The 16,940-nt window shown below is 38.3% G+C and overlaps 4 non-coding genes across 4 annotated transcripts; all 4 read left to right on the forward strand.

Moving 5' to 3' along the window:
• Positions 1-505: 505 nt before the first annotated feature.
• Positions 506-571, forward strand: LOC123645557. The gene has a single exon (XR_006737671.1). It is a non-coding gene; the product is annotated as a small nucleolar RNA SNORD109A (small nucleolar RNA).
• Positions 572-4,139: 3,568 nt separating this feature from the next.
• Positions 4,140-4,205, forward strand: LOC123645558. The gene has a single exon (XR_006737672.1). It is a non-coding gene; the product is annotated as a small nucleolar RNA SNORD109A (small nucleolar RNA).
• A 3,565-nt stretch (positions 4,206-7,770) lies between these two features.
• Positions 7,771-7,836, forward strand: LOC123645559. Its single transcript, XR_006737674.1, has one exon. It is a non-coding gene; the product is annotated as a small nucleolar RNA SNORD109A (small nucleolar RNA).
• Positions 7,837-15,037: 7,201 nt separating this feature from the next.
• LOC123645560 lies at positions 15,038-15,103 on the forward strand. Its single transcript, XR_006737675.1, has one exon. It is a non-coding gene; the product is annotated as a small nucleolar RNA SNORD109A (small nucleolar RNA).
• The last annotated feature ends 1,837 nt before the right edge of the window (positions 15,104-16,940 follow it).

The following is a 16,940-nucleotide window of genomic DNA, read 5'->3' on the forward strand; positions in this document are numbered from 1 at the left end:
TCTTCCCTGTCCAAGGAATCTTCTTTTTTTGTTTCTTCCCTTTTCTTTCGATATCTTTTTGAAGTAACCAACAAGATTTTGGGGAATGACTTACGTATTTCTCTTTTTGACCATTTTCTGAAGAGGGAGAATAATCTTGCAATGGATTTCTCGTGTACTGAATATTAAATTTTTTAATATTTATCTGGCACCTTCCCAAGATAGAGGTTTTTGTTCATCTTTGTTCGGTAATGATACCATATGTTACTTCGGTACCTGACTTATTCCTTAAAGTTTTAGTGGATTTACTGGTTTACTGAAATTTCCCTCGTACTTCTTATCTAATTTTATTAGAACAATCGAAGGTCATTTTTTTCTTGTTTTTTGTGTGAGCATTCCAGTAAGCAGGTACTAAACAAAACATCCACTGTACATTTACTTTTCTCCATTGGTAAAGCATGAGATTAGCCTGCACAAAATAAGCCTGGCTGTGGAATATACCTGTTTGTTGGAAGGGGTATTGTCTGGATCGATGATGAGCCTAAGTGTCCGAGGACGGTGACGACACATGGCAGATGTACATCTGAGGTCCAGATGAGTGGCCCTCTGGTAGGACAAGTAAGACTTTGAGATGCTGGCTTATTTGGTAAGCCTTCAGGGACAGCGTAAAAGCACTGGGAGCACGAGTGTTTTCACCGTGTTCTGGACATATTTCCTTGACATGAGGACATTAAAATGATTGTACTAAGGAAGGGTCCAGCAACAGTGATACGTACTGGAAATCTCATTGGTGTGTTAATGCCAATAGGGAGGGAACGCTATGCCTGTTTTCAATAATGACAATAGAACCGCTCAGGAAGAAAGCAATATCAGTGCTTTGTTACTTTCACTGTTGACGATTTTCTAAGGGTTTGCCTTTGCTGTTTTTCTTTTCTTTTTTTCCCCTGTCATGTTTTGGCCAGATAGAAAGCCTGCCATGTGGTCCTCCACATCAGACAATGGGGTGAGTAGCTAAACTTGTGACTGTTTAAAATAACTTTTGTTGAAGCGTAGTAATTGTGCATATTCAAGGAGTACTCGTTATATTTTAATACGGGCAGATGACACACCATTATGTGTCATCACCTGGGTAATTGGCTCATGATTGACCTGAAACCTTTATCATCGCTCTCTGTTGGGAACCTTTGAAAAATTCTAGCTCTTCTGAAATATGATAAATTATTGTTAAATCTACTTGCCCTATTTCACTATTGAACAGTAGAATTTTTCCTTCCTTTGAACAGAGTTACCCCTTCACCAACAACTCTTCATTACCCCTTCCCAAACAAGGACACATTCAGTGTACAAGTCAATGATTTTTCATTAAGTCGACAGAGTTGTGTGCCCATCTCCACAATTCACATTTAGAAACTGTGCATCATCCCTAAAAGTTGCCCCATCCCCACTTATAATCAATGTATACTTTGTTCCCTAGCCCCAGGTAACCGCTAAGCAGCTTTCTGTCTATACGGATTTGCCTTATCCAGAAATTTTCTATACCTGGCATCATACCATATTTAGTACTTTGGTTGTTGTTTGTTTTACTTAGCCTAAATTCTTTGAAGTTCATCCATGTTGTCAGCATGTATCAGCTCATGTGAAATCTTTTTATTGAAGATATTACTTTATGTCCTGGAATTCCCACTTGGTTCCCTTTCATAATTTCCATTTTCCTTATGAATCTACCATCTATTAACACATTCCTGCCATTGTCTTCTTTTCATTGCTTATGACAGAGTTTTTATTATTTCTCTGCTCTTTCTGAAAATGGGTCATCCGCCTGTTAGTTTATCAGGATTCTGGATTCCATTTTCTTGCTTCATCTTGTCTTACTTGTATTTTTCTGTGTATCAGACGTTTCGAGTGGAATGAGAGTGAAGGCTGATTTTCTCTCGGCTTCGTTTTTGGTTTCAGACAGAACTTGGAGGTAGTGAGAAAGAAATGATCCTTTAACTTTCCCATAAGTCAAGTCGTGGTGAAATGGAATCATACAGTTAACATTATGCCATCTACATGTATTGAAGTGTCTGTTCCGCTGGGTGTATGTTGTATATATGAAAATAGAACCTAGACTCCTCACCTCTCTTCCTGGGTGAGAGATTTCAATTCAAAATTTATTAATAAGATCTTTATTAATGTAGATTGAATCTTCAATAAGAGCTGTTGATTGTGAGTTCGCTGTAGTGCTTCGTAGTTTGCGTGTATTGTTCTTGCATATACTATACTTATCTACTTATGATTTGCAGTCATTTCCGGTTAATATTTCTTGCGCTTGCCAATAATAGAGCATTAAACGAAACTGACAAGATGTTGAAAAGTGGGCCAAATCAGGAAAATAAGTAAAGTCTTCTTTGACCTGGAGAGTTTACACAGCTTCTGAAAGCAAATGTATTTTGCACAATACTAACGATGACCGAATAAGAAAATACTGAGGTATTTTGCTGTATTTGTTGGTTATGGAAGGCAAGGATTCCTGAAGGAGAATTGGCTAGCCTGGATTTGGATTATGTTGAAATCATGTTACTCCTAGTCCTTAAATAGAGTCACGTGGGGAATTGTCCTATGCGTGTAACACGAACAAATGTATATGCTTTGGTTGGGACTAGAAACCAATCTGACAGGAAAATTCCCACACTGGATACTTATGTCACAGACGTCCTGGCAAATATTAATAGTCTTTGAAATGATACAATCCAAGTTCACAGTGAACTCCAGGTTTCTATTCTATTGAGTACTACATCATCACTGACAACTGTCCCACTGCAGTATCACTTCAAGTATTGCTCCAGACCAAAGGGTCCTGAGATACTTCTGCTGTTGCCATTACGGCAAGCTTCACTAAAGTCAACTGAAAGGCCCACCTGTGCTGTAATCCGCTATGAGCTGAATGTAGGGGATAAAGGTTTTGGGGCGTTAGTGTGGTGTGAGGAATCCTTATTTATTGGAAGTGGACTTGTCTGGATCCAGGATAAGCACAAGTACCTGAGGATGTTGAGGTGCAGCCGAGTGGCCATTTATTCTACTAGAACAGGACAAATAACCCCTTCTGCATTGGCCCAATTGATGTCCTCCTCAAAGATCTAACACTGCCATGACCCTGTACCTTCCATTTTTCGCACCACAGGGTATTCTCATAAAATCTTTTTGGTTGAATACAGCTTTAGAACTTTGCATTCAAGCAAAAACTGCTGTGTCACTAACTCAGATAGCTTGGTATCGAGGAAACTGCAGGTTAAGAATTCAGGGAGGAAGCAAGTGAATAAATGAAATGACAAAGGTGACAAAAGATCCACTCTGATGTTTATCAAAAGGACTAGGATGCTGGGATGCCTGTATGATAAGTAATTAAAGAAGACCTAGTGTGGCACTTTGTTTCTAAATAATTGGGCGCATTTCTGAACTGATTTATATTTTCATATGATGCTTTGTTGCAGGTTAAGAATGAGAACAAGTTGTTGTACTTCAGGGAAGAGAGGTGAGCAACCACTTTGGTACTTTTGCCATTCTTCTGGGTGTCTGGGGCTGATGAAGTCAGAACTTCAAGGTCGATGTGTTCATTCCTTCGGCGGCTTAAAGGAGATTCTTTTTACAGTACATATATTTGCCCGTGGATGTGTCTTCCCTGTCCAAGGAATCTTCTTTTTTTGTTTCTTCCCTTTTCTTTCGATATCGTTTTGAAGTAACCAACAAGATTTTGGGGAATGACTTACGTATTTCTCTTTTTGACCGCTTTCTGAAGAGGGAGAATAATCTTGTAATGGATTTCTCGTGTACTGAATATTAAATTTTTTAATATTTATCTGGCACCTTCCCAAGATAGAGGTTTTTGTTCATCTTTGTTCTGTAATAATACCATATGTTACTTCGGTACCTGACTTATTCCTTAAAGTTTTAGTGGATTTACTGATTTACTGAAATTTCCCTCGTACTTCTTATCTAATTTTATTAGAACAATCGAAGGTCATTTTTTTCTTGTTTTTTGTATGAGCATTCCAGTAAGCAGGTACTAAACAAAACATCCACTGTACATTTACTTTTCTCCATTGGTAAAGCATGAGATTAGCCTGCACAAAATAAGCCTGGCTGTGGAATATACTTGTTTGTTGGAAGGGGTATTGTCTGGATCGATGATGAGCCTAAGTGTCCGAGGACGGTGACGACACATGGCAGATGTACATCTGAGGTCCAGATGAGTGGCCCTCTGGAAGGACAAGTAAGACTTTGAGATGCTGGCTTATTTGGTAAGCCCTCAGGGACAGCGTAATAGCACTGGGAGCACGTGTGTGTTTTCACCGTGTTCTGGATATATTTCCTTGACATGAGGACATTAAAATGATTGTATTAAGGAAGGGTCCAGCAACAGTGATACGTACTGGAAATCTCATTGGTGTGTTAATGCCAATACCGAGGGAACGCTATGCCTCTTTTCAATAATGACAATAGAACCGCTCAGGAAGAAAGCAATATCAGTGCTTTGTTACTTTCACTGTTGAGGATTTTCTAAGGGTTTGCCTTCGCTGTTTTTCTTTTCTTTTTTTCCCCTGTCATGTTTTGCCCAGATAGAAAGCCTGCCATGTGGTCCTTCACATCAGACAATGGGGTGAGTAGCTAAACTTGTGACTGTTTAAAATAACTTTTGTTGAAGCGTAGTAATTGTACATATTCAAGGAGTACACGTTATATTTTAATACAGGCAGATGACACATCCTTATGTGTCATGACCTGGGTAATTGGGTCATGATTGACCTGAAACCTTTATCATCGCTCTCTGTTGGGAACATTTGAAAAATTCTAGCTCTTCTGAAATATGATAAATTACTTTTAACTCTACTTGCCCTATTTCACTATTGAACACTAGAATTTTTCCTTCTTTTGAACAGAGTTACCCCTTCACCAACAACTCTTCATTACCCCTTCCCACACAAGGACACATTAAGTGTACAAGTAAATGATTTCTTACTAAGTCGACAGAGTTGTGTGCCCATCTCCAAGATTCACATTTAGAAACTGTGCATCATCCCTAAAAGTTGCCCCATCCCCACTTATAATCAATGTATACTTTGTTCCCTAGCCCCAGGTAACCGCTAAGTAGCTTTCTGTCTATATGGATTTGCCTTATCCAGAAATTTTCTATACCTGGCATCATACCATATTTAGTACTTTGGTTGTTGTTTGTTTTACTTAGCCTAAATTCTTTGAAGTTCATCCATGTTGTCAGCATGTATCAGCTCATGTGAAATCTTTTTATTGAAGATATTACTTTATGTCCTGGAATTCCCACTTGGTTCCCTTTCATAATTTCCATTTTCCTTATGAATCTACCATCTATTAACACATTCCTGCCATTGTCTTCTTTTCATTGTTTATGACAGAGTTTTTATTATTTTTCTGCTCTTTCTGAAAATGGGTCATCCGCCTGTTAGTTTATCAGGATTCTGGATTCCATTTTCTTGCTTCATCTTGCCTTACTTGTATTTTTCTGTGTATCAGACGTTTCGAGTGGAATGAGAGTGAAGGCTGATTTTCTCTCGGCTTCGTTTTTGGTTTCAGACAGAACTTGGAGGTAGTGAGAAAGAAATGATCCTTTAACTTTCCCATAAGTCAAGTCGTGGTGAAATGGAATCATACAGTTAACATTATGCCATCTACATGTATTGAAGTCTCTGTTCCGCTGGGTGTATGTTGTATATATCAAAATAGAACCTAGACTCCTCACGTCTCTTCCTGGGTGAGAGACTTCAATTCAAAATTTATTAATAAGATCTTTATTAATGTAGATTGAATCTTCAATAAGAGCTGTTGATTGTGAGATCGCTGTAGTGCTTCGTAGTTTGCGTGTATTGTTCTTGCATATACTATACTTATCTACTTATGATTTTCAGTCATTTGCGATTAATATTTCTTGCGCTTGCCAATAATAGAGCATTAAACGAAACTGACAAGATGTTGAAAAGTGGGCCAAATCAGGAAAATAAGTAAAGTCTTCTTTGACCGGGAGATTTTACACAGCTTCTGAAAGCAAATGTATTTTGCACAATACTAACGAGGACCGAATAAGAAAATACTGAGGTATTTGTTGGTTATGGAAGCCAAGGATTCCTGAAGGAGAATTGGCTAGCCTGGATTTGGATTATGTTGAAATCATGTTACTCCTAGTCCTTAAATAGAGTCACGTGGGGAATTGTCCTATGCGTGTAACACGAACACATGTATATGCTTTGGTTAGGGACTAGAAACCAATCTGACAGGAAAATTCCCACACTGGATACTTATGTCACAGACGTCCTGGCAAATATTAATAGTCTTTGAAATGATACAATCCAAGTTCACAGTGAACTCCAGGATTCTGTTTTATTGAGTACTACATCATCATTGACAACTGTCCCACTGCAGTATCACTTCAAGTATTGCTCCAGACCAAAGGGTCCTGAGATACTTCTGCTGTTGCCATTACGGCAAGCTTCACTAAAGTCAACTGAAAGGCCCACCTGTGGTGTAATCCGCTATGAGCTGAATGTAAGGGATAAAGGTTTTGGGGCGTTGGTGTGGTGTGAGGAATCCTTATTTACTGGAAGTGGACTTGTCTGGATCCAGGATAAGCACAAGTACCTGAGGATGTTGAGGTGCAGCCGAGTGGCCATTTATTCTACTAGAACAGGACAAATAACTCCTTCTGCACTGGCCCAATTGATGTCCTCCTCAAAGATCTCACACTGCCATGACCCTGTACCTTCCATTTTTCGCACCACAGGGTATTCTCATAAAATCTTTTTGGTTGAATACAGCTTTAGAACTTTGCGTTCCAGCAAAATCTGCTGTGTCACTAACCCAGATAGCTTGGTATCGTGGAAACTGCAGGTTAAGAATTCAGGGAGGAAGCAAGTGAATAAATGCAATGACAAAGGTGACAAAGGATCCACTCTGATGTTTATCAGAAGGACTAGGATCCTCGGATGCCTGTATGATAAGTAATTAAAGAAGACCTAGTGTGGCACTTTGTTTCTAAATAATTTGGCGCATTTCTGACCTGATATATATTTTCATGTGATGCTTTGTTACAGGTTAAGAATGAGAACATGTTGTTGTACTTCAGGGAAGAGAGGTGAGCAACCACTCTGGTACTTTTGCCATTCTTCTGTGTGTCTGGGGCTGGTGAACTCAGAACTTCAAGGCCTATGTGTTCATTCCTTCGGCGGCTTAAAGGAGATTCTTTTTACAGTACATATATTTGCCCGTGGATGTGTCTTCCCTGTCCAAGGAATCTTCGTTTTTTGTCTCTTCCCTTTTTTTTCGATATCTTTTTGAAGTAACCAACAAGATTTTGGGGAATGGCTTACGTATTTCTCTTTTTCACCATTTTTTGAAGGGAGAAAATAAACTTGTAATGGAATTCTCGTGTACTCAATATTAAATTTTTTAATATTTATCTGGCACCTTCCCAAGATAGAGGTTTTTGTTCTTATTTGTTCTGTAATGATACCACATATTACTTCGGTACATGACTTATTCCTTAATGTTTTTGTGGATTTACTGGTTTACTGAAATTTCCCTCCTACTTCTTATCTTATTTTATTAGACCAATCGAAGGTCTTTTTTTGTTTGTTTGTTTTTTCTATGACCATTCCACTGGGCAGGTACTAAACAAAACATCCACTGTACATTTACTTTTCTCCATTGGTAAAGCATGAGATTAGCCTGCACAAAATAAGCCAGGCTGTGGAAAATACTTGTTTGTTGGAAGGGGGATTGTCTGGATCGATGATGAGCCTAAGTGTCCGAGGACGGTGACGACACATGGCAGATGTACATCTGAGGTCCAGATGAGTGGCCCTCTGGTAGGACAAGTAAGACGTTGAGATGCTGGCTTATTTGGTAACCCCTCAGGGACAGCGTAATAGCACTGGGAGCACGTGTGTGTTTTCACCGTGTTCTGGACATATTTCCTTGACATGAGGACATTGAAATGATTGTATTAAGGAAGGGTCCAGCAACAGTGATACGTACTGGAAATCTCATTGGTGTGTTAATGCCAATACCGAGGGAACGCTATGCCTGTTTTCAATAATGACAATAGAACCGCTCAGGAAGAAAGCAATATCAGTGCTTTGTTACTTTCACTGTTGAGGATTTTCCAAGAGATTGCCTTCGCTTGTTTTCTTTTCTTTTTTTCCCCTGTCATGTTTTGCCCAGATAGAAAGCCTGCAATGTGGTCTTCCACGTCAGAGTTTCGGGTGAGTAGCTAAACTTGTGACTGTTTAAAATAATTTTTCTTGAAGCATAGTAATTGTACATATTCAAGGAGTACATGTTATATTTTAATACGGGCAGATGACACATCATTATGTGTCATGACCTGGGTAGTTGGGTCATGATTGACCTGAAACCTTTATCATCGCTCTCTGTTGGGAACCTTTGAAAAATTCTAGCTCTTCTGAAATATGATAAATTATTGTTAACTCTACTTGCCCTATTTCACTATTGAACACTAGAATTTTTCCTTCTTTTGAACAGAGTTACCCCTTCACCAACAACTCTTCATTACCCCTTCCCAAACAAGGACACATTCAGTGTACAAGTCAATGATTTTTTACTAAGTCGACAGAGTTGTGTGTCCATCTCCACAATTCACATTTAGAAACTGTGCATCATCTCTAAAACTTGCCCCATCCCCACTTATAATCAATGTATTCTTTGTTCCCTAGCCCCAGGTAACCACTAAGCAGCCTTCTGTCTTTATGGATTTGCCTTATGCACAAATTTTATATAACTGGCATCATACCATATATAGTACTTTTGTTGTTGTTTCTCTTACTTAGCATAAAGTCTTTCAAGTCCATCCATGTTGTCAGCATGTATCAGCTCATGTGAAGTCTTTTTATTGAAGATATTACATTATGTCCTGGAATTCCCACTCGGTTTCCTTTCATAATTTCCATTTTCCTTATGAATCTACCATCTATTAATACATTCCTGCCATTGTCTTCTTTTCATTGTTTATGACAGAGTTTTTATTATTTCTCTGCTCTTTCTGAGAATGGGTCATCTGCCTGTTAGTTTATCAGGATTTTGGATTCCATTTTCTTGCTTCATCTTGTCTTACTTTTATTTTTTTTTTGTATCAGACGTTTCGAGTAGAATGAGAGTGAAGGCTGATTTTCTCTCGGCTTCTTTTTTGGTTTCAAGCAGAACTTGGAGAGTAGTGAGAAAGAAATGATCCTTTGACTTTCACCATAAGTCAAGTCGTGGTGAAATGGAATCATACAGTAACATTATGCCATCTACACGTATTGAAGTGGCTATTAGGCTGGGTGTATGTTGTATATGTCAAAACAGAACCTAGACTCCTCACCTCTCTTCCTGGGTGAGAGATTTCAATTCAAAATTTATTAATAAGATCTTTATTAATGTAGGTTGAATCTTCAATGAGAGCTGTTGATTGTGAGTTCGCTCTAGTGCTTAGTAGTTTGCATGTATTGTTCTTGCATATATTATACTTATCTATTAATTATTTTCAGTCATTTGCGATGAATATTTCTTGCGCTTGCCAATAATAGAGCATTAAACGAAACTGACAAGATGTTGAAAAGTGGGCCAAATCAGGAAAATAAGTAAAGTCTTCTTTGACCGGGAGATTTTACACAGCTTCTGAAAGCAAATGTATTTTGCACAATACTAATGAGGACCGAATAAGAAAATACTGAGGTATTTTGCTGTATTTGTTGGTTATGGAAGGCAAGGATTCCTGAAGGAGAATTGGCTAGGCTGGATTTGGATTATGTTGAAATCATGTTACTCCTAGTCCGATAAATAGAGTCACGTGGGGAATTGTCCTATGCGTGTAACACGAACACATGTGTATGCTTTGGTTAGGGACTAGAAACCAATCTGACAGGAAAATTCCCACCCTGGATACTTATGTCACATACGTCCTGGCAAACATTAATAGTCTTTGATTCAATCAGGTCCCATTCGTTTATTTTTGTTGTTGCTGCGATTGCCTTAGAGGTTTTCTTCTTAAATTCTTTGCCTAGACCAATGTCTGTGAGAGTCTTTCCTACATTTTCTTCTAGAATTCTAATCGTTTCCCTTTTAAGGTTTAAATCTGTTATCCACCGTGATTTGATTTTTGTGAGAGGTGAAATCTGTGGGTCTTGTTTCAGTCTTCTACATGTGGCTATCCAGTTTTCCCAGCACCATTTGTTGAATAGGGACTCTTGTCCCCAGAGTATGTTTTTGTCTATTTTGTCAAAGATTAGATGGTTATATGAGGATGGTTTTATATTTGGGTTTTCTGTTCTGTTCCACTGGTCTGTGTCCCTGCCCTTGTGCCAATACCAAGCAGTTTTAAGAACCACAGCTTTGTAGTATAGTTTGAAGTCTGGCAAATCAATACCTCCCATTTTGTTTTTATTGCTTAAGATTGCTTTTGCTATACGGGGTCTTCTCTGTTTCCATACAAAGTGTATAATTATTTTTTCTAAATCTGTGAAAAATGATGTTGGTAATTTAATAGGAATTGCATTGAATCTATAGATTACTTTGGGTAGTATAGACATTTTAACGATGTTAATTCTTCCAGTCCATGAGCATGGTATGGATTTCCACTTATTTACGTGTTCTGCAATTTCCTTCCTTAGCGTTTCATAGTTCTCTTTATAGAGGTCCTTTACCTCTTTAGTTAAATATATTCCTAGATATTTTATTTTCTTTGTTGCTATTTTGAAAGGTATTGAGTCCTTAATTTGGTTCTCCGATTGAATGGTATTGGCATATATGAATGCCTCTGATTTGTGTGTATTGACTTTGTAACCTCAGACATTACTGAATTCGTTAATTAATTCCAGGAGTCTCTTGGTTGAGTCCTTGGGGTTTTCCAGATACAACATCACATCATCAGCGAAGAGTGAGAGTTTGATCTCTTCTGTCCCTATTTGGACACCTTTGATTCTGCTCTCTTGTCTGATAGCTCTCACAAGGACTTCCAATACTATGTTGAAAAGTAATGGGGACAGCGGGCAGCCTTGTCTGGTTCCAGTTCTGAGTGGGAATGCTTTCAATGTTTCCCCATTCAGTATGATGTTGGCTGTGGGTTTGTCATATATGGCTTGTATTATTTTTAGGTAGGTCCCATTTATGCCTATGTTGTTAAGTGTTTTTATCATAAAAGGGTGTTGAATTTTGTCAAATGCTTTTTCTGCATCTATCGAGAGGATCATATGGTCTTTATTTTTGCTTCTATTTATGTGGTTAATTACATTTATAGATTTTCGTATGTTGAACCACCCCTGCATCTCTGGGATGAAACCTACTTGGTCGTGATGAATTATTTTTTTAATCAGCACTTGGATACGATTTGCTAGGATTTTATTGAGAATTTTTGCATCTACGTTCATGAGAGAAATTGGTCTGTAGTTTTCTTTTTTTGTTGCATCCTTTCCTGGTTTTGGTATCAGTGTTATATTGGCTTGGTAGAATGTGTTGGGGAGAATTCCATCCTTCTCAGTATTGAAGAATAGTTTATGTAGGATGGGCACCAGTTCATCTTTGTATGTATGGTAAAATTCAGGTGTGAACCCATCTGGACCAGGGCTTTTCTTTTTGGGAAGGTTTTTTATTGCTGTTTCAATTTCAGTTCTTGATATTGGTCTATTCAGGAATTCTATTTCTTCCTGATTGAGCTTGGGAAGGCTGTGTGTTTCTAAAAATTTGTCCATTTCCTCCTCATTTTCCAATTTGTGTGCAAAAAGATTTTCGTAATATTCATAGTTAATGTCATGGATCTCTGTGGCTTCGGTTGTGATTTCTCCTTTTATGTTCCTGATGGAAGTTATTAAAGATTTTTCTTTTCTGCTCTTGGTTAGTCTAGCTAGTGGTGTGTCTATTTTATTTATCTTTTCAAAGAACCAACTTTTTGTTTTATTAATTTCCCTTATAGTATTTTTGTTGTCTTTTTCATTTAATTCTGATTTGATCTTAACAATTTCTCGCCTTCTGCTGGGTTTGGGGGTCAGTCTGTTCTTCTTTCTCCAGCTCTTTGAGTCTATTCATTAAGTTGTCTATTTGTAAGTTGTTTGTCTTTTTGAAATAGGCATTTATGGAAATGAATTTTCCTCTCAGGACTGCTTTAGCTGCATCCCATAGATTTTGATAAGTTGTGTCACCTTTGTCATTTAATTCAAAGAATGTTTTGATTTCTCACTTAATTTCTTCCTTTACAAAATTGTTATTCAGAAGGTTGTTTAGCTTCCATGACTTTGAGTAGGAATGAGAGTTCCTGTTAGGGTTCATGATTATTTTTATTCCATTGTGATCTGAGAAGATGCAGGGTATGATTTCTATTTTTTTAATTTTTTTAAGACTTGCTTTATGGCCTAGGATATGGTCAATCTTAGAGAATGTTCCGTGAGCCGATGAGAAGAATGTATATTCAGTGGATTTTGGGTAGAATGTCCTGTAGATGTCAGTCAGGCCCATTAAATTAAAAAGCTTCTGCACAGCCAAAGAAACAGTCACGAAAATAAACAGACAGCCTACAGAATGGGAAAAAATTTTCGCATACTACACATCAGATAAAAGACTGATAACAAGTATCTATTTAGAACTCAGGAAAATCAGCAAGAAAAAATCAAACAATCCTATCAAAAAATGGGCAAAGGACATGAATAGAAATTTTTCAAAAGAAGACATAAGAATGGCCAAAAAATGTATCAAAAAATGCTCAACATCCCTAATCATCAGGGAAATGAAAATCAAAACCACAATGAGATACCACTTAACTCCGGTGAGAATGGCCTTTATCAAAAAATCCCAAAACAACACATGTTGGCATGGATGCGGAGAGACAGGAACACTCATACACTGCTGGTGGGAATGCAAACTAGTGCAACCCCTATGGAAAGCAATATGGAGATACCTTAAACAGATTCAAGTGGACCTACCATTTGATCCAGCAATCCCATTATTGGGCATATACCCAGAAGAACAAAAGTCATTCTTTAACAAAGACACCAGCACAATTCACAATCGCAAAGATGTGGAAACAACCCAAGTGCCCATCAATCCACGAATCGATTAGTAAACTGTCGTATATGTACACCATGGAGTACTACTCAGCTATAAGAAATAACGATGATACGACATCTCTTTGGTTCTCCTGGAGAGAGCTGGAACCCATTATACTAAGTGAAGTATCCGAAGAATGAAAACCAAGCATCACATGTACTCACCAGAAAACTGGTTTCCCTGATGATCACCTAAATGTACATCGGGGAAGGATACCAATTGGATATCAGACTGGGATGGGGGGTGGGGGGAGGGGATGGGTGTATGCCTACATGATGAGTGCGTTGTGCACCCTCTGGGGAATGGTCATGCTTGAAGGTGCAGACCCGGGGAGGTGGCGGGGGGAGGGGATGGAGGTATGACTACATGATGAGTGCCAGGCGCACTGTCTGGAGAATGAGAACGAACGCGCTTGGGACTCTGACTCAGAGGTATGGGCAGGACATGGACAATGTATATGACCTGAACTTATGTACCCCCATGATGAGCTGAAATAAAAAAAAAAAACTAGTCTTTGAAATGATACAATGCAAGTTCACAGTGAACTCCAGGTTTCTATTCTATTGAGTACTATATCATCATTGACAACTGTCCCACTGCAGTATCACTTCAAGTATTGCTCCAGACCAAAGGGTCCTGAGATACTTCTGCTGTTGCCATTACGGCAAGCTTCACTAAAGTCAACTGAAAGGCCCACCTGTGCTGTAATCCGCTATGAGCTGAATGTAGGGGATAAAGGTTTTGGGGCGTTAGTGTGGTGTGAGGAATCCTTATTTATTGGAAGTGGACTTGTCTGGATCCAGGATAAGCACAAGTACCTGAGGATGTTGAGGTGCAGCCGAGTGGCCATTTATTCTACTAGAACAGGACAAATAACCCCTTCTGCACTGGCCCAATTGATGTCTTGCTCAAAGATCTCACACTGCCATGACCCTGTACCTTCCATTTTTCGCACCACAGGGTATTCTCATAAAATCTTTTTGGTTGAATACACCTTTAGAAATTTGCATTCAAGCAAAAATTGTCATGTCACCTACTCAGATAGCTTGGTATCGAGGAAACTGCAGGTTAAGAATTCAGGGAGGAAGCAAGTGAATAAATGAAATGACAAAGGTGACAAAAGATCCACTCTGATGTTTATCACAAGGACTAGGATGCTGCGATGCCTGTATGATAAGTAATTAAAGGAGACCTAGTGTGGCACTTTGTTTCTAAATAATTTGGCACATTTCTGACCTGATTTATATTTTTATATGATGCTTTGTTACAGGTTAAGAATCAGAACAAGTTGTTGTACTTCAGGGAAGAGAGGTGAGCAACCACTTTGGTACTTTTGCCATCCTTCTGTGTGTCTGAGGCTGTTGAAGTCAAAACTTCAAGGTCTATGTGTTCATTCCTTCGGCGGCTTAAAGGAGATTCTTTTTAGAGTACATATATTTGCCCGTGGATGTGTCTTCCCTGTTCAAAGAATCTTCTTTTCTTATTTCTTCCCTTTTTTTTCCATATCTTTTTGAAGTAACCAACAAGATTTTGGGGAATGACTTACGTATTTCTCTTTGTGACCATTTTCTGAATAGGGAGAATTATCTTGTCATGAAATTCTCATGTACTGAATATTAAATTTTTTAATATTTATCTGGCACCTTCCCAAGATAGAGGTTTCTGTTCATCTTTGTTCTGTAATGATACCATATGTTACCTCGGTACCTGACTTATTCCTTAAAGTTTTAGTGGATTTACTGGTTTACTGAAATTTCCCTCGTACTTCTTATCTAATTTTATTAGAACAATCGAAGGTCATTTTTTTCTTGTTTTCTGTATGAGCATTCGAGTAAGCAGGTACTAAACAAAACATCTACTGTACATTTACTTTTCTCCATTGGTAAAGCATGAGATTAGCCTACACAAAATAAGCCTGGCTGCTGAATATACTTGTTTGTTGGAAGGGGGATTGTCTGGATCGATGATGAGCCTAAGTGTCCGAGGACGGTGACGACACATGGCAGATGTACATCTGAGGTCCAGCTGAGTGGCCCTCTGGTAGGACAAGTAAGACTATGAGATGCTGGCTTATTTGGTAAGCCCTCAGGGACAGCGTAATAGCACTGGGAGCACGTGTGTGTTTTCACCGTGTTCTGGACATATTTCCTTGACATGAGGACATTGAAATGATTGTATTAAGGAAGGGTCCAGCAACAGTGATACGTACTGGAAATCTCATTGGTGTGTTAATGCCAATACCGAGGGAACGCTATGCCTCTTTTCAATAATGACAATAGAACCGCTCAGGAAGAAAGCAATATCAGTGCTTTGTTACTATCACTGTTGAGGATTTTCTAAGAGTTTGCCTTCGCTTTTTTTCTTTTCTTTTTTTCCCCTGTCATGTTTTGCCCAGATAGAAAGCCTGCAATATGGTCCTACACGTCAGAGAATGGGGTGAGTAGCTAAACTTGTGACGGTTTAAAATAACATTTGTTGAAGCATAGTAATTGTACATATTCAAGGAGTACATGTTATATTTCAGTAATTGCAGGTGACACATCATTATGTGTCATGACCTGGGTAATTGGGTCATGATTGACCTGAAACCTTTATCATCGCTCTCTGTTGGGAACATTTGAAAAATTCTAGCTCTTCTGAAATATGGTAAATTATTGTTAACTCTACTTGCCCTATTTCACTATTGAACACTAGAATTTTTCCTTCTTTTGAACAGAGTTACCCCTTCACCAACAACTCTTCATTACCCCTTCCCAAACAAGGACACATTCAGTGCACAAGTCAATGATTTTTTACTACGTCGACAGAGTTGTGTGTCCATCTCCACAATTCACATTTAGAAACTATGCATCATCCCTAAAAGTTGCCACATCCCCACTTATAATCAATGTGTACTTTGTTCCCTAGCCCCAGGTAACCACTAAGCAGCTTTCTGTCTATATGGATTTGCTTTTTCCAGAAATTTTATATAACTGGAATCATACCATATATAGTACTTCTGTTGTTGTTTGTTTTACTTAGCTTAAATTCTTTGAAGTTCCTCCATGTTGTCAGCATGTATCAGCTCATGTGAAGTCTTTTTATTGAAGATATTACTTTATGTCCTGGAATTGCCACTTGGTTCCCTTTCATAATTTCTATTTTCCTTATGAATCTACCATCTATTAACACATTCCTGCCATTGTCTTCTTTTCATTGTTTATGACAGAGTTTTTATTATTTCTCTGCTCTTTCTGAAAATGGGTCATCTGCCTGTTAGTTTATCAGGATTCTGGATTCCATTTTCTTGCTTCATCTTGTCTTACTTGTATTTTTTTGTTTATCAGACGTTTCGAGTAGAATGAGAGTGAAGGCTGATTTTCTCTCGGCTTCTTTTTTGGTTCAGACAGAACTTGGAAGGTAGTGAGAAAGAAATGATCCTTTAACTTTCCCATAAGTCAAGTCGTGGTGAAATGGAATCATACAGTTAACATTATGCCATCTACACGTATTGAAGTGGCTATTCCGCGGGGTGTATGTTGTATATATCAAAATAGAACCTAGACTCCTCACCTCTCTTCCTGGGTGAGAGATTTCAATTCAAAATTTATTAATAAGATCTTTATTAATGTAGATTGAATCTTCAATAAAAGCTGTTGATTGTGAGTTCGCTATAATGCTTAGTAGTTTGCGTGTATTGTTCTTGGCTATATTATACTTATCTATTTATTATTTTCAGTCATTTGCGAGTAATATTTCTTGCGCTTGCCAATAATAGAGCATTAAACGAAACTGACAAGATGTTGAAAAGTGGGCCAAATCAGGAAAATAGGTAAAGTCTTCTTTGACCGGGAGATTTTACACGGCTTCTGAAAGCAAAT

The sequence above is a fragment of the Lemur catta genome, chromosome 9, assembly GCF_020740605.2.
Source record: "Lemur catta isolate mLemCat1 chromosome 9, mLemCat1.pri, whole genome shotgun sequence".
Taxonomy (NCBI): domain Eukaryota; kingdom Metazoa; phylum Chordata; class Mammalia; order Primates; family Lemuridae; genus Lemur; species Lemur catta.